The sequence below is a fragment of the Ochotona princeps genome, chromosome 14, assembly GCF_030435755.1.
Source record: "Ochotona princeps isolate mOchPri1 chromosome 14, mOchPri1.hap1, whole genome shotgun sequence".
NCBI classification, from domain to species: domain Eukaryota; kingdom Metazoa; phylum Chordata; class Mammalia; order Lagomorpha; family Ochotonidae; genus Ochotona; species Ochotona princeps.
Window position 1 is genome coordinate 60,525,637 of NC_080845.1, and position 18,275 is coordinate 60,543,911.

The window sequence follows — 18,275 nt, forward strand, 5'->3', positions numbered from 1 at the left end:
GGAAGATGTCATTGTCTTTAAGCGCTCCCGGCTGACCAGAGAGGCCTGGTACGAGGGGGCACCACTGCTGCCCAGTGCTGAACGCTATCCTCCCACAGAATGGCAGCTTATCTTGGTGTGTGAGAATGTTCTAGAACCCCTTTTGGATTTCGTGGTAGATTTGAGTTCCCGTGAGTTGTGAGGCTTGACAGGTTCACCTGGTCCTTAGGGTTGTGCCAGAGGAGAATGCTGTGTCCCTGAGACAGCAGGGCTGGTGGGCCCCACCGATGATGGTGTGTCAGTGTTGTGTGACTGACTCATCGGCCTGCCCCACATGTGACCCTTGCGTCTCACAGTCTGACTCATCAGGAAGTTCACACTTTGGCCCTCTGGAATCGCGGCCCTGGCTCCAGACATCTCGGTGCCCAAGGACTTGGAAGTCTGTGGCCTCATTTCTGTGTACGGACGCCCCCTTTGATGGAGGGCACTTGGGCACATCGGAAGGGGTGGTTCCTATAAGCAGGTACAACTTCTATAAGCCGGGCTGCTTCCCCGTTGGGAGGCTACACGGCAACAGCCTGGCATCGGGGATCTGCTGGTTCTGGCTGTGGGTTACTGACTGATCATGCTGGAAGGGCAGCACAGGTCACTTCCCAGGTCCCTGTCTGCTGCTCCCTCATGTCACATCCTCCTTGGCCCATCTGTCCCAGTGTCTGCAGCGCAGCGTGGGGGTGGACAGGTCAGACAGCAGCGGCTGGTGCCACTCCAAGGTGCAACTTTTGTCATTCAAGGTGGCATCCTGCCTCCTGGGACTCCCTGGGGAGGAAGTTGAGCCTCCAGTTTGGGCTGGAAACTGGAAGTACCAGTTCCCTTGAACTTCAGGAAGAATGGGCCTTGGCAAATGGGTTTAGGGGATTGATTGTAATTGATAGGATTAGAGTGACTCAGTCTGCAACCCCATATTGAATTCCTAACTAACATTTCACTGGAAGGTCATTTGGAAAGTGGAACTTGATGGAAATTTCGGCCCCCAATTCTGGAAACAGTTGAGTATCTTTATGGCAAAGAGGGGAGCCTGGGCTTCCTGGTGCAGATCCGGGCGTGGCCTGGCAGTGTTTGCCCCCTTCCTTTCAGAGCTGGGTATTGGGTGTGTCGCATTTCTGGCGCTTTGGCGGCTGCTTGATGTCCCAGGGATGATTTGGTTGAAATGTGTCTGAGAGTCTCAAACGAGCTTTGCATCAAGCTGCTTACCTGGTGCACAGGGGCAAGGGGCGGCTCCTTTGGCTCAGAAGGGCCATGGGGGCCAGGGACAGCTGCAGTGGTGGTGTCTGCAGAGCAGTGAGGTGGGAGGGACCAGACTTGCATTTCCTACCTGCAAGGATACATGCCTGAGCCTTTACTGAGGCAGGTGGATTCCAGAATGGGTTTTCATGGCTAAGCCAGGCTAGCGGAAGCCACGTCCTCCGGAGAGGTCAGGAGGGGAGAGAAGGCAAAGCTGGCCTGGGCCACTGCCACTAACTTCGGGTCCTGACCTGTGGTCAGGCCAGCTTGACTTTATAATTTGATGTATATTTTTAAGGAATCACTCAAGATGAAAGCAGAGAGTGGCATTTTGTGGTTGGAGACTTAAAAAAGAAACCCCTGACTTAAGAAAGTAAGCCAGTGGCCTGCCCCTGGCCTCCTAAGCTTGTGCCTTTTCAGTGTCGCCCCTCGGCAAGCCCTGGGGAGAAGTCAGGAGGGTTTTGGAGTTACAGAGTAGCATAGTCTGTACTGCTGGTCCCATAAGACGCAAGCTTGGCAGCAGCGTACAAGCAACACGGGATGGAGGGTGGGAAGGACCTCAGGAAGATGGCCCCTCAGCTGCAGGAGCAGAAGGGGTGGCACCGATGTGTGTGCCTCACTTCCCTTGGGCACAGGTGAAAGAGGAGCCAGGGAACCCAAGTGGGGAAGGAAGTAGTGGGAGAGGGTTGGCATAGGTCATGGTCAGTGGACCCCCAGAGCCTCAAGCCTCGGTGTTAACCGACCCCCTGGGCAGCAGGAGCAGAATGAAGGTGCACACAGGGACACCGGAGCTGTTGGACAGCCTGGCCTGTGCCTGGGGAGCAGATAAGGCAAGGGTCACCATGGAGTGGCTGAGACTAGGGGGCAGGCTCTAAAAGGGCTCCAGGGAGTTTGAGGTGCCAGAAGCTGTGTTGGATTGAAGCCTCCTTAGGATTGCTAACTTAGGGTAGCAGGGGACGCCGTGAGTGGTATGTCCTAGGCAGCTGGGAGAGGGGAGAGGTAATGGCCTGCTGGGTCACATGGCTTCCCGGGTTGGAGGAGGACAAAGTAGCACTTAATTAAGGTGTCTGATGACTTGGAAGAAGTATAAAGAACGCTCACACTCAGCAACTTGTGCTTTATAGCACAGAACGGACAACCTTTTCAAAACTTATTTTATCTTCACTAATGGAAAAAATTTAGAAGAAAATGGAGTGGAAATGAATCATGGCAACAACGCATGATTATTCCCCTGCGGTTGGGAGCCTGCCTGGCTGGCTGGTGAGTAACAGGCCCGAGCGGCTGCTCACTGCTCCCCTGGGGGAGAAACCATGGGACTTGGCACATGGCCATCTCGTGGTGTCCCCAGCTTCTACGAGCCCAGTGTCACTCTGGCCATTCTGCCACAGAAGGTTCAGGGTCGAATTTGGCTGGTGGTTAAAATGATTTCCTTAAAAAACGAACAGGGGTTAAGCCATTGCTTGGGACATTTCGCTTCCTCTAAGACGGCTTTTAATTTTACGTTCTTGCTCTGTTTCTGAGCCAGCTTCCTGTGACTGCACACCCTGGGGGTGGGGAGCAGGGAGTCACTCCCTCTAGATCTTGAGTCCCTGCCGCCACTCTGGGAGACTTGGATGGGGTTCTGGGCTCTTGGCATTTAGGGAGTGAACCAGTGGATGTCCTTCACATTAAAAAAAAATTAAAAGGAAAAAACTATATAAAAGCAATAAAATAAATAATTTAAAATGGGTTTTAAGGTATGGACATGTGGATAAATGCTTAAGATTTTAAGATGTCATGTCCTATATAAGAGGATCTGGGTTCAAGTGCAGCCCTTCTCCCAATTCCAGCTTCCTGCTGATGCGCACTGTGGAGGGGGCGGTGGGGGATGGTTTAGGTGGTGGATCCCGGCCACTCCTGTAGGAGACCTGGATGGATCTCTTGGCTCCTGCCTCTGGTCTGGTTCAGCTCCAGCTGTTTCAAGCATCTGGGGAGTGAGCCAGCAGGTGGGATCTCTGTTAGTTAATCTCTTGAAGTAGCAGATACATACGTTTTTAAAAAGAAATTGTAAGTGGAAGTTGAAAGCACCCAGTTGTGGTGTACCTGATTTTGGGGTGTGGTGGGCATTGTGGCTTGCTTAGGCTCCGTCTGTATAATTAAACAGTGGGGTGTGTATGGACACGGCTCCGTATAAACACGGTGCCCCATGTAGGGGCTGCCCTCTGAAATACCCGTAATATCCAGTTGGAACTGTATACGCAGCTGAAATATTAGATTACTTGGGGGAGACTGACCTGAAGAAAGTCATGTCTGTTCAGTACAAATGCAAGCGTGGCTTCCTCTGGGGTTGGCCAATATCTGGTCGTTGAACCTACGAATATAGACAGCTGATATGTTCCGTGAGGACTTGTTAGTGAGCAGTGGATTGAGGCCTGCTCCTCCTAGCAGTGGCAATTTCATAGCAATAGCAATTTCATTCTTTTGAATAGTTGCAGTGTCCCACCTATGGATGTGTTACAAGTTGTTTATTATCTTACCTAAGAATGATGTATAGCCAAATACCCCTTGACTTCACCGAAGGTCAAGTCCTGAAAAAGCCACCCTAAGCTGAAGGTACTTTGACCCCACCCAGCCTACCCAATACCCTGGCTTAGCCTCACCTGCTTTACGCATGCCCGGAACACTTGGGTAAGTGCACATTCAGACACAGTCATCCTACTTGAAGCCTGTTTTACAGGAAGGTGGTGAAAGCTTCTTTCTTCCCACAGGGCTGGCCTCACAGCACAGTGAAGGGCGTGAGGTGTTCCCCTAGGAATTCAGGGGCTCACTGAGCTGTGCTTGCTGGAGCCACCCAGAGAGAGAGGTGTTGGTTGTACAGCTCTAACCTGGGAAGATTCCAAGCACAATGTCCCAAAGTCATGGATGAGCGTCTCATGCAATAGTGTGTACTTGTTTAAAATATTGCTTATTTATTTGGAAGTCAGGGAGAGAGATCTTCCATCCACTGGTTCAGTCCCAAAGTGGCCACAGAGGCCAGGGATGAGCCAGGTTAGAACCAGGAACTTCATCCGTGTCTCTCATGTGGGTAGCAGGGGGCCCAGCTACCTGCCACTTTCTTTGGCCTTCCCAGGTCATTAGCAGGGAGCTGGATCGGAAGTGGAGCAGCCAGGACACAAACTGGTGTCCATATTGGATGGCGGCTTTGCCGCTGGTGGCTTTACTTGCTGTGCCACAGTGCTGACCTGTCGCTCTGTTTTGCATTCCAGCTTCCTGCTGATGTGTGCCCTGGGAAGCAACAGAGATTATTCAAGAACTTGGTTTTTTGCCTCTGATATGGGAAACTTGGATTGAGTCCTGGCTGTAGCCTAGCCCAGCTCCAGCTGTTGTGGGCATTTAGGGAGGAGGGAACCAATAGGTAGAAGGTATTTTTCTGTCTGTGTCTGTCTGTCTTCTCATCACTGTGATGTCCAGACACTCAGGGACCATCTGTATATTCTCTCTTGTTGCTGGACTTCTGGCTGTCTGTGGAGTACTTCTCTTATATTGCCTGGTGCCCACATGTCTTGCCTACGTGGGGTGTGTCCTCGTGGGGAGCTCAAGGGCTAGAGGGTCTTTGTCTCTCTGCAGGTGCTGCGCCCAGCCCTTCACTGGGCAGTCTGGAGCCAGGAGTCTTCCCCTATCTGAGCAATGTGAAGTGGGTGTGTGCTGGGCTGCTGATTACAGCTGAGGGTCTCGCTGGCCCTCTGCCCCTGCACCTCCTTACCTGCTTTTGAACAGCAGGAGCTCCTGGCACCCTCCCCACCCCCCAGCCACGGCTATGCTGGTACCCTCCTCACCCCCCCCCAGCCGTGGCTATGCTGGCCTGAATGGTGTTTCCAAGCCCTGCTGGCCCCCAGAGCCTGGGGGTGCAGGGGTCAGGTGTGCTAGCAGCCAGTTTGTCTTCTGTGTCTCACTGGAAGCAGCTGTAGCTGACTCTGTGTCACAGGTGCTAAGCATCCTGGTCCTTGCTGGGCATTCTTTGGCACCACGTGCTCTTTTAAGCCCTTCACACGTTCCCTCTCAGATTCCAAGAGCAGCCATGTTATTACAGCTTGTTCTAGGTGAGGAAGCAGGGGCCTTGTCGCTGCCCCAGGAAGCCGCCACATGGAGAAGCCAGGGCTGGAGGCTGGCTGGTTCTGCCTGCAGAGCCCTGTGCTACATGTGTCTGCTCCAGGTGCTAAGGAACACCTGGCTGCTGCCGAGGGCGCCTGCTCGTGAGCCGAAGCCTGATTTGCGGTCAGCAACCTACAATGCCTGCTTAGACCTGGGCTGCTGGGGCTGCGGGGAGAGGCTGCGGCCAGGCTTCTGGAGGGAGAGGACAGCAGCCGTGCTCTCGGTGCTCAGGAGTTGCAGTGCAGCTCGCTGAGGTGGTCGAGGCACAGGCGCCACTCCTGGGTGAGTGATTCAGAGGCAGGATGTATGTATTTTGCATTCTGTAACCGGCCGAGGACTAAGTATAACCTGTGGGGTTTTGTGTGGAGGAAGAACTGGTGTGGGTGAAGGGGGATGAGGACAGGGTGGCGCTGAGGGCCTGGGCAGGTCACGGAGCCCGGAAATGCACGGGGGTCACTGGGATTGCCACAAGCCACCTGCTTCAGGCTGATAAGGAGGAGGGAAGGCGGCAGGTGCTGGGCTTGAAGCCTGAACCTCCAGGCAAATGGTTTTAGGCTGTGGAGAGTTACAGTGCACACGGGAGGCTGTCAGGAAGTTGTGGGGAATGGAATAAGAAGGTCAGTTAATTTGGGTGTGAGAAATTTTGAAAGCCATGCTTCGGAGTGGTTTTGTGAAAGTTTGTGAAAAAAAAAAATGAGCCTTATGAAGAAGCTGTGTGGGGGGGCTTTGAAAACCTTTCACAGGGCCCGGCGGCGTGGCCTAGCAGCTAAAGTCCTCTCCTTGAACACGCCAGGATCCCATATGGGCGCCGGTTCTAATCCCGGCAGCTCCACTTCCCATCCAGCTCCCTGCTTGTGGCCTGGGAAAGCAGTTGAGGACGGCCCAATGCATTGGGACACTGCACCCGTGTGGGAGACCCGGAAGAGGTTCCTGGTTCCTGGCTTTGGATCGACGCGCACCGGCCTGTTGGGGCTCACTTGGGGAGTGAATCATCGGATGGAAGATCTTCCTCTCTGTCTCTCCTCCTCTCTGTATATCCGGCTTTCCAGTAATAATAATAAATCTTTAAAAAAAAAAAAAAGAAAACCTTTCACATCCACATAAGCTTACCTTTGCATTCCCTTGAAGTCCCCTGTACACATAGACCCGCTGTCCCCACGTCTCACCACCAAGTGAATACTCTGGCCGGGCTGTTTGTAAAGCGACAGAAGCTTATTAAGGCTCCAAAAAAGAGAGGTTTCCCAGTCCTGGTTGTCCCCCACTCTGTTGTCACCTCCTGATTGATGCCCACACCTGCAGGTGGTCCACGGTGGGTTTCCAGCAGGCACTCAAGCACCTGCTGTCTCCTTCACCACTGCCTGTACCACCCGGTCAGTCGGCCTGGAGCTTCTGCAAGCATCCGTGGTGCTGGGGGAGTTGCCCTCCGGCCACTGGGCGTTTCCCTGAGTTCTGGCTCGTCTTTTCCATTGCTGCTCCTGTGAACATGCTGGGCTTATGTGCATGGCCCTAGCTAAGGACGACTTGGCGTCCATCCCTGGAGGCCATGCTGAGGGGGATGGTTCCCCATGGATCCCTGCAAACTTGAACAGAAGAGTGACAGGACGTGGAGGGGACCTGGACATGGTGGGCCTGGATGACTGGGGCCTGGTCTCACTCCCCAGCGCCGTGCAGGGCACCTGCAGGACGAGAACTGTGGAGTGAGAGGGAGGCCTGGCGGGAAGGACGGGGACATCGGCTGTGTTTCCAGGGGTAGCTGTTCCTTCCCAGCTGGTGTCAAAGAAGTGATCTGTGGACCCAGAAAGCAAAAGGAGCATGGGAAACAGTCCTTTTTTTTTTTTTTTTTTTTTTAAGATTTATCAGCTTATTTGAAAGATTAACAGAAATCTTCTATCCATTGATTCACTCTCCAAATGACAACAGCCAGGATTGGGCCAGGCCACAGCTAGCAGCCCAGAACTCCATCCGAAACTCACATGGCTGGCAGGCTGGCCCAGGGCCCGAGCACCTGGGCCAACTTCAGTCGCCTTCCCAGATGTGTGGGCAGGAGGTGGGCTCAGAAATGAAGCAGCTTGAGGTTAAACTGATGCTCATATGGGATGTGGGTGTCAGAGGTGGTGGCCTGACCCCTGTGCCGCGTCTGAGTCTTGGTAAGCTGTGGATTGCTGGCAGCGGTTGGAGGTGTCGGCGTCACCATCACCGTGGGCCGACTCAGCCGGCTGCTGTGCTCCAGCTTCAGGATTCTAAGCAGCTTGGTTTTCTCCATCTGACTCTAAGACTGGGCTCTGTCTTGCCCTGGCACTGGGGACTCAGCACGCCCTAGGGGGACGTTTTTCTGTTTGACTTCAGGTTCCCAGATGATAAGCATTTATTTGGTGTCTGTGATGCTGTGTGTGTCTGGTTTTTCCTTGCTTGTCCGGTGAAGGTGAATCATCAAGGGGCTCATAAACCTGACACTGTGACAATTACACGATTGCTTCTGATGCATGCAGCCTGAAGGGCTCCATGTGGAAGGAAGTGGCTGTGGTCCGGGCTTGGGAACAGCTATGACCCAGGTGCCGGGCTGGGCTGCAAGTCCCCTCTGCTGGCCCTGAGTGGGTACATGGCCACATCCTACTGTGACCACCTGCACGACCCAGCCAAGGTGCACTCCTAGGCTGAGGGGTCACCTGCCCGGCGACGGAAGGTTAGGAAAACAGCAAGACTGTATGAGCGCCTCTTTGGAAGTGATAATGCGTTTATGAGGAAGGAGCCTGCCAGCTGACTCTCCTGTTCCCTGTTAATTTCAGAACTGGGATTTCTCAAGCCTCTGCTGTGGAAGCGACTGAAAAGTTGCCAGTGGTGCAAGAGCCAGGTAAACGCTTGTGTTCCGTATTAGCAAAGCTGAGACTGGAGAAGCTTCCATCAGGTCTGGCAAACCGTTGGGAACTTTGTGTCTGTGCATTCCTGGGAAGGAGTCACAAGCTTGGCTGTGTTCCCTGGGGTCTGTGGGCGGCATGCGAGGTGGGGACCGGGGTTGGGGGACATGCACTAGAGCCCTGGGATGGTCTGTATTCTCTCCCTCTCCCAAGCGTTACCCTCCCTCCCCATCTTTGTCCCTCTCCATCTGTCTCTCTTGCTCTCCCATCTCTCCCAGCTTTGCTTCCATGCTGGGACCTGGCTCGTGGACAGTTCTGTGCTGATGGAGTGACAGCCCCTAGGACACACACCGAGAGTTCACTTCCTCTCTTGGGGGGTGGGGGTGGGCAGTGCAGAGATGTGGCTGGCAAGGTATGGAGTACAGAAAGGGCTGTCAGTGTCACCCTGCCCGCGATTTGGACCACGTGGTGACTGCTCTTATGCCAGCCCATTCTGAGCCGTGCCTGTTCAGTACGAGAGTGGCAAGAGTTGCCTGTTCAAGGTTTGGGCACAGAAAGGAAGCTTTGCTTCAACCTGGGATTTCTGTGGCTCGCGTAAGGCGAGCAGTATTCACAGCGGCCTGGTTGACCCTGTCGGCTCTTAGAAAGGGCAGTGCCAGCAATTTTGCTGCCCACAATACCCGCTGTGAAGTGAGGGCACCCATTTTGCCAGCTTGTGGGGCAGCTTCATGCACACAATTCATTTCTAGGCAGCCTGAGCGCTTGCCTGTGCAGCTGGCTGTATTGATGCTCGTTATGAATTCCCTGCTGTGCTGGGATATGGGGCAGAGGTCCTAGGGGACTCTTCTTTTTGCTGGTTTGTTGAATTATTTTATGAGGAATTCCAAGTGCTGGCAGTTATATTGTAAGAATTTTTTTTCCTAGTCCGCCCTCCCATCGCCCAGCCAGGTAGTTTTTTTCTTTGAGTTTTGTTTGTTAAACTTCTTTGTTTAAAAGACTCTTTTGAACCTTTGGACATAAGGGACATGAGAACAGGGCAGTTTAAGCCATGCCGTATTGCCGGAAGTCACAAGTGTCCCCGAGAGCTCTGGGGAACTGGGTCCTCTTGCCAGTGTTGTGGTGAGGAGCATGAAGTGTAAGCAGGGACGAAAAGACACTTCTCATTTTTGAGGCAGGTGCAAAAGGGTCCCAGAAGTGACACAAGGCAGTGTCTTTGGCCAAGAGGCGGACAGCATGCAGGCAACCAGCATGGCCCCACGCCTTTCTGTGCCGGGTGTGAGTTTAGGGGTGCTCGCATATGCATAGCATGGAAGAGCTGGGTAGTGAGCTGGATTTATTTTTTTTTAAAGATTGATTGTTATTATTGGAAAGCCGGATATACAGAGAGGAGGAGAGACAGAGAGGAAGATCTTCCATCCAATGTTTCACTCCCCAAGTGACTGCAACAGCTGGTGCTGAGCTGATCCGGAGCCAGGAGCCAGGAACTTCCTCCAAGTCTCCCACGTGGGTGTAGGGTCCCAATGCCGTCCTCAACTGCTTTCCCAGACCACAAGCAGGGAGCTGGATGGAAAGTGGAGCTGCCGGGATTAGAAGCGGCGCCCATATGGGATCCTGGGGCTTTCAAGGCGAGGACTTTAGCCGCTAGGCCACGCCGCCGGGCCCGAGCTGGATTTATTTTTACAAAAACAATACAAAGTGCAATTCATTGTTGGGTAAACAAACACAAAGAGTGAGTTTCCTGGCCGTGTTCTCTGCTCCCCAGGGTGTGTGTCTGTGTGCATGTCTGATGTCGATGTGTGTATCTCTGCTGCTGTCCATGTGCCATGTCTCACACACACTGCGCGGCTGTACCTTGTGGGCAGCTCTGCCTCTGTCCTTGGCCGGCAGGGGATGTGTGGTGTGCTCACAGGTGGTCCATAACACCTGCCACAGCCTCACCTTCCTTCGCCAGCTGTCATTCGGTCCCTAAGTGAGGGACGCCCCTCGGGTTGGGATTGCTGCTGTCCCAGAGCTGCCGTGCTGTTCTCACCCCTCTGCATGCGAGGTCTGTCCCAAGGAGTCAAGTCCAAGAGCTCTTGGGGACAGGAGTGTGTGTGACGCTGGCACTGTTCAGACTCGCCCTCAGAAATCCCGAATCCCTCCAGGACGCTTCTGCACACTGACTGGCAGCAGTCTTTAAATTTTCTGTGTGCCTGTGGACCATCAGTAAGCGTTTTATTATGCATTTATCTAGCGAGGTTAAGTGCCCTTGAAGTTAATTTGGATTACAGGAGAGTTTTATGAGCCATAGGGAAGATTAAGGATATAAATAATTTCCCATCCAAGCAGGGTGTAATGTATCAATGCGTTGTCTTCTCTGGTGCTTTGCACACCTTTGCTGGTCAGATATTTGGGGGGTACAGCTCCCCCTTGCCGTGCTCCACTCTCCTGGTGAGCAGCGTCCTCTGGATCCGCACTCCTGGGCCAGCGGCATCCTCTAGACAGTTTGGATATGTTGGTGCTGAGCTGCCCGGGTGCAGTCAGCAGCAACTCAGGTTGCCATGACAGAATGTCGTCCACTGGGGTCTGCAAGCGCCCTGTGAGCCGCAGCTGTGCAGGCTGACAAGTCCAAGGGCAAGGTGCTGGCGGAGTCAGTGTCTAGGAGGTGATGCAAGGGGGCTGTCCCTTTGTTGGCATCCTCTTAATGGAGGTGACTGGGAGCGCAACCCCCTCTCAGATCTTTAAGGACATGACACCAGGCATGAGTTCAGAACTGGGCAGCCTAATCACCTCTCCGGGACCCCATTTCTTCCACCTGGCAGGATAGGGTTTCAGCAAATGAATTTAAGTGTGTGTGTGTGTGTGTGTGTGTGTGCGCGCACATGCACCTAAGGGGCTGGCCAACCATGACCCAGCACAAACCTTGCACTGTCCTAGGAGCCTGCATCCCACCTGGAGGCTGCCAGCTATTCTGGGAAGTGGCCACAGGGAAGCAGGAGGCCCAGGGAAGATGGTGATTCTGTTTGTCCAAATGCTAAACCCATCTGGGCCTGAGGACATGCTGCACACCTATTCAGTGCACTGTGCACCTGCCTGTGTGCTTTGTGGCATGTCCCCTGTGGTCCCTCCTGAGTGGTTTGCATGTCCATCATTTTGCTGCTGTCGTGCCCCTCCCTGAGTTGCCACCTACACATGTCTCAGCGTTTTCTCAGTTTGTGTGGCATGAAGGAGGGGAAAGGGCTGCTCTGGGCTGCCTGGGGCTTGCTGCCCCTACAGAGCATCCCGAGCCTGCACTGCTGCCCTGCAGGAAAGCTGAGGTGTCAGCCGTGAACAATAAGTTAGGGCCAGATTCCTGATGGGACGAGGCCATACTTCCCGGTGCTCTCTGCTCCCAGCTCAGAGGGAGGCTCAGAGAGGAAGGGCATGACCTCTGCTGTGCTGGTGACAGGACCTCACCTGCCCTGTGTGGGCAGAGCCACTATTTACGAAATGAACCAGCAGACTCCCCAGGCCTTTGTTGTCTGCAGCGAGGTCAGCAGCTGGGTCAGCCTGCTCCAGCTCACCCATGACCTCTTCACAGGGACTCTGAAGTTCCAGCAGGAATGGGGTGTGCTCCAGGATCAGGTTAGCATCCAGCAGCTGGCGGGGGACGGGGGTGCTGAGAACTTGAGTGGCCGGTAGCTGGTGCAATGAGCCCTCCGTGTTCTCTCCAGCTGCAGGTGTCTGATCCAGCAAGGAGCAGAGGGACAGCTGAGGGACGGTTCCCAGGCAGCAGTGTAGTTCCCACTTCCTGCCCAACGGGGCCCCTGAGGTGTAAAGGAATGCAACATTATGACACGTGTGCCTGCATACATGTAACCACGCACACATGTGAGTTCAGGGATGCCCACATATGTATGACAACGTGTGTTCATGTATGTGTGGCTGCTCGTGTACATTCATACAGAGGTGTGCATGTGTCTGCACACACGTGACCTGATGCATATATATGCATATGCATGTGGCTTTGTGATCCAGCCCTCACCCTGACTGGTTGCCGGGGACCCCATTTCCTCTGCTGCAGCTCCTTCCCAGATGTTCAGCCTCCAACCCCCATCTCATGACAGCTGGGGCACCTCCGCTGATGGTGCTGACAGGCATGAGTGAAGGGCTTAGAGCCCCTCTGCATGCCATTCTCCTGGCTCTTAGAGGGAGTTGGTGCATGCCTCACGAGCGGTGCAATTACCTTGAGTAATGGCAGTGACTTCCATAACCCCGACTCTCTAATGGACGCTGGTGATGCTCAGTCTTTCTCCACATGAAGGGAAATGGCGCAGTCAGGCTCAGCTCCCAGCAGGAAACCTTGACTTCTCAGAAATACAAAGAGAGCCAGCCAAGAGAGCATTTCATCCTGTTGTCTTCGTTTCAATAGAAACATGACAGGCTGTGGTCAGTGCCTGGGGGACCACTGGTCCTCAGAGAAGGCAGTGCATCTGGGTGGTTGCCCTGCATGCTTTACTTAGGGCAGTCTCTGATTTACATGGGACAATGCGTGCCTGTTGGAGAGGGGACAGCAGGTCACAGCCTTCCAGTGCGGAGAGCAGAAACCCACCACAGCCGGGACCTCCCCTGGCCTCTGGCTCTTCCAGCCATTTGTCTTAAAGGCTATTGGGGATGCAAGGCAGGGTCTGGTCTTGACCATCAGCATCCGGTGCCTGCTGCTGAGATTGGTATGTTCAGTCCTGAATAGAACCCATGCCAGAAAGCCCTCTTTTTTGACTGTGATCACTGAGCAGGGTCTGGGTGCCAGGAATGAGCCATCAGCCTGGCTGAACCCCCTTTCTGGCGCCCCTAAGTGGCAGCATCCGAGCCAGTCCCAGGGCAAAATGATGCCCCCTAGGCCACTTACATGAACATGGTAATGTCTGGTGGCCCTAACTGGGCATTTAAAGCCCCCCAGGAGGAGTGGTTGGCAGGCTTCCCCTTGGTGGTCTGTGGAGACTCGCTGGGGAGTGTCCCTTGGGCTGGCTCTGCCATGGGAATGAGGGGCCAAGATCATTTCCAATCAGGTCATCGTGTACGCTGTGTGTGAAACAGCACAGCTGCGGACAGGAGAGGCAGCTGGCTGTGCGGAGGTGGCCCTGGAGCAGGTCACTGTGGGGGAAGAAGGTTCTGGAAGAAGGAGCAGCAGGTGCGGTGGCTATGATGCAGTCTGAGGGCTCCGTGCTTGGGAGGAGAGGGAGAGGCAGAAGGCCGGGTCACCCCAGGAAGGAGCTGGCATTTTATCTAAATCCCACACTATTGGTCAGCATACCCCGCTGCTTGGTGAACAGCCCAAACATGGCTGCTCCAGGGAGCCAGGCTCTGCAAAGACTAAGCCAATCCTTCCCTGTCCTTTAAGTCCACCTGCAGTGGGTCTTGTGCACAAGCTGCTCTCTGCCTCCCTGGGAGGAATTGGGAGCTTTTCATTCTGACAGAGCACAGTGGGTGGACCCTGCACCCTGGATATCCCAGGTAGCCTGTTCCAGACCTTCCCCAGGAGGATGTCCGGGCCCTTGGGCTATAGCAGTGTGGAATTTGCTTGAACTCTGCCCAGGCCAAAGCCAAGAACACATCTCCCATGCGAGTAGCGAGACCCAAGCATTTGGGCATTGTGTGCTACCTTCCTATGTACATAAGTGGAGATCTGGGTTGGAAGTAGAGCCGCTGGGACTCCCACTTGTGCTGATAGTGGTGGCTTGGTCTGCTGTGCCCCAGCGCCGACCCCCAGTCCTTCCTTTTTCACACCTTCTGTAACTCCTGAAGGTGAGTTAGACACAGAACTCTTGAATGGAGGCTTTCTATTTCTCTCTCTTTCTGACATCCTTCAACATTTCGGCGGGCTGCCTCAGTTTTGCTCCTGTCTGGGAGCAAAACTGCTCCCAGATGGGATACTTTCTTTCATCAAAATATTGCTTTCTGAACTTGCTTTCAGTTTCTGTAGTTGCATTTCTCTGATTTTCATCCCACCCTGGCTCTGCCATTTAACTCTATTTGCTTGGAAAAGTTTGGGTGGGATTATGTGTTGTGACAGGGTTGTGTGGTGAACACAGCCTGCATTACAAGTTGTGGGGGTGTGAGGTCGAATAAATGAGCCAAACAGCATTCAGAACTCCTGGTGATGCGGTGCATTCTGCTACTATCTGTGTTCTTACTGTTACTGTGTGTCTGCGTGGTGCACAAATGCTGCTTGACTTAACGATGGGGTTGCATCTGGATAAACTCATGGCACAGTTCCTGAAGATACATATGTGGACAATGTATCAAATCCCCTGACCTCCAGTCTCTGCAGTGTGGTTCCCGGTGGGATGTGGGGAGGGGACTGGGGGATGTGTTCCACTGGTAACCTCAAGGCTGAGCCACACCCTGCTCACCGCCTCCACCCAGCATCGCCTGAGAGGACTGCAGCACACAGTGCCAGTCCCAGTGCAGCATCCCAGGCGTGGATCCTGTTGAACTACACCTTGCTACAGCGCCATCTTGCTCCCATGCCATCATACTGGGACTCTTCATAAGCTGGGAGTAAGGGGCACACCTTTCCCTGGCTGTGGCTGCTGCTGTCATGTGGGGAGCTAACAGTGGTTTTTGCCCCTTGGAAACCAACAGGTGCTAAAGGCTGGGCACCTCATCCCCTCTTGGAGAGCCGTCTGTTTCTCACACTGGGATGTTATTCCTACCTCCATTTTCTTTCTTCTCATTGAGTGCCGTTTTACTGAATTTGAGGACAGCGTGGAGGCGCTCATGTCTGTTCCAGGTGTCAGGTTCTAAGGAGTGAAGCTCCCTACCTTTCCCCCGTCTCTTGGCTCTGGTTGTCTGGATGCCACAGGACATGGGCTGTGGTCAGGAGACTGGATGGAGACAGACCCTGTGCTGGCTGTTTCCCTGCACTGGGCACTAGACTTCTCAGTGTCTCACCCATAGTGAACCATGCCTGAGGACCTCACATCTCTGCTCCCAGGCAGGAGTCGGCCCTGCCTGTGGGCGCTTGCTTCTCATCCAGGCCACGGTACTCTTGCGATTGCTCCTTGGGCACTTCTGGTCTCGAAGAAACTACATTTTCAGAGCAGTTTTTAGATCACGGTGCAGAGTTCCCATAGTCTGCGTGCAGTCTCTTTGGACTGGTGCATTGACACACTAGCTGAGCCTACGCTGATACCTGGAGTTCCTAGTGGATGTTCAGCTTGATGTTGGTGCTCTGCGAGTGCCTAATGGCACGTGAGTATCCTGGCAGGATCACGTGGGGTGGTCTCAGTGCCTTAAATCTCCGTGGTGCTGCGCCTGTGCTGCGCCCGCCCACCCTGACCACGGAGGTTGGCCTGGAGATCTGTCTGTGCAAGCACTGCCTGCAAGTGGACCCAGTAAACCACAAAGCCCTTTCAGAGCGCTTGTCTTCACTACACAGCATGCATCTGAGCTTCCTCCATGTCTTTTCATGGCTCCATAACTTATTCTTGTTTGTTTATTTATTCATTAAAAATGCTTATTTGAAAGGCAGCATTACAGATGGAGATAGAAATTAGCTGTAATGGGTAGGACTGGGCTAGGTGGAAGCCAGAAGCATGAAACTCCATCTGGGTCCTCCCATGTGGGTGCTGGGCTCCAAGGAGTTGGGCCATGCTCTTCTGCTTTCCCTGGGCACATTAACAGGGGAGCTGGATCAGAAGTGGAGCAGCTGGAACTGGAACTGGCTCCCATACTGGTTGCCAGCCTTGGAGGCAGTGCCACAGCACTGGCTTTATCTCCTTCCTTTAGCTTCCTCGGTGTGCTCAGCCTGGCTGGAGTGCCATTGGCTGCTCTGCTGTCTGCACCTGACACCTTCTTGTCCTTGCACACAGGTTCCAGGTCAGCCCTCAGAGAAGCAGTGTCCCCTCTCTACCAAGGTCTCCCATGGTTGCCTCTGCTGCTCAGCACAGCTCACAGTCACTTCTCTGTGCGTCTGGACTCAGGGCTGTGGTGTCAGGCTGGGCACTCGGGGAGCCACTGCTGTCCCAGCAATGTGTGTGATCAGCACCTTCTCTGAGGGCTACAGTGGCCTTGGGTGGCCTCTTCTTCCTCTTGCCAGCTGGGGCCTGCATGGGCCGTGGGGGAAGGGAGTGTGGGGCATCTCTGAGGATGGTAGGGACTACAAGACATTTATGGGGTGACTCCAGAGGTCAGACCCTGTTAATGGTGCCTACAATCCTCTTCTCACTTTGGGGGTTCAGGGGCCTCACTCCAGTTTGTTCAGACTCCATGCATCTGTTCCTGTTCATTAGATCAGTTTCTATCAGATATTCATCAATGAACTCTTCTATCAGATATTCATCAATTCTGTCAGGTGCTATTATATCAGATATTCATCAATTCTGCATCATTCTCTGATGTAGTTATCTGATAACTTTGTGCCAAATGATTCTTTTTTTTTTTTTTTAAGATTTATTTTTATTGGAAAGTCAGATCCACAGGGAGGAGAAAACAGAGAGGAAGATCTTCTATCCACTGATTCACTCCCCAAGTGGTCGCAATGGATAGAGCCAAGCTGGTCTGAAGCCAGGAGCCAGGAGCTTCTTCTGAGTCTCCCATGCAAGTGCAAGGTCCCAAGGCTTTGGGCCATCCTCTACTGCTTTCCCAGGCCATAGCAGGGAGCTGGATGGGAAGTGGGCCACTAGAACATGACCTGGTGTCGATATGGGATCCTGGCAATTGCAAAGCGAGGACCTTAGCCGCTAGACTACTGCATCGGGCCCATGCCAGATGATTCTTATGGTAACCTGGTAGCTGGTGTGAGTCTGGGTTTGTTTATGACAGGAACTGGTACTGTTTTCAGGAAGAGATGCAAGACTGCTCAGAGTGTGGCAATCCTGACCTTAGGGCCGAGGTAGTCTGGGGAATTCTCAGAAACCATTCCCTGTTTGGGAGCCCAGAGTTGAGAAACTTTGGGAACCAATGCTAATTCACTCCTATTAGGGTGCCTGAGAAACTTTTTGGGAAAAAAATGGGACAGGTGTTTGGCCCAACAGTTAAGCCACCTGCGTCCCCTAATGGAGTGCTGATGTTCAACTCCCGGCTCTGACTCCTCCAGCTTTCTGCCACCCTGGGGTGATGGCTCAAGTACCTGGGTCCTTGCCAACCATGTGGGAGGCCTGGTGAGTTCCTGGCTCCCGGGCACTGCAGGTGTTGTGTCTAGGTTTTGAGATCCCCAGAATTCATCAGGAGTCGACGCAAACACATAAGGGTGATTTATTCAGACAACTTAGACTCCCAGCCATCACCCAGCCCAGCGGGACTGGGGAGAGGGCAGCAGCAGTAGCAGAAGCAGGGCCAAGGTTGGACAGCACAGGGTTTTCATACACTTCAGGCCAATACCACACAATTCCACAGTCATGATTGGTCAGTTTAACTGTTAACTTTTAAAAAGAGCAAGTTGTCAGGCTTCTATTTCAAATAGTACAAACCGGTGGGCTATAGGGCAGTGGGTCTTACCTAACACCAGGGGCCTCCTTCCTGAGGAGTGCTCTACCTACGTGACCTGCCAGGTGTCATGTAGACTGTCAAGCCTGAGGTTCACACAGCTCCTCAGCCAAGTAAGCAAGCAAGCCAGAAACCACAAAAGCAGAAAACACTGAGGTTCCTCACAGGTAGCTGCGTGGTTGTGACAGCCTCACAGAGGGGCCGGGTTCCATGTTGTATTCAGATGTGGTCAGTTTGCAGGGGGGAGGGGTGGTAGTAGGAAGAGCCTAATCACCATGACCTTGTTGGCTAAGACTGAAAACGGGGCTTTTACCCCGAGTCATGGGGCGGTGTTGAAACATTGCACGTGGGGAAGTGATGCCGCCCGGTTTATATTCACAACACTCTTCTTGCTGTTCTCCGGGAGCTTGGGCAATTTGGAATTGTGTCGGTCGGTAGAAAACTTCAGAAAACAGATGGTTTGAGGAGCTGAAAGTGTACAGTGAACAGAGACGTGGCAGGGAGGAGAAAGCCGATGCAGAGTGTCCCCTGTGTTGCCAAGGTTCCAGTCTCTTGGGGGTTTCCAGTTGGCCATGCCTTCCA

General features: G+C 53.5%; 1 protein-coding gene across 5 annotated transcripts in view; it reads left to right on the top strand.

The window, feature by feature from the left end:
• SEMA4D (semaphorin 4D) overlaps positions 1-18,275 on the top strand; it is a 107,817-nt gene that overhangs the window by 54,133 nt on the left and 35,409 nt on the right. For all 5 annotated transcript variants that reach the window (XM_058672332.1, XM_058672331.1, XM_058672329.1 and 2 more), the window contains one exon: positions 8,178-8,242. The gene's annotated coding sequence lies outside the window, so the exon portion shown is untranslated. The remainder of the gene's footprint in view (positions 1-8,177; positions 8,243-18,275) is intronic.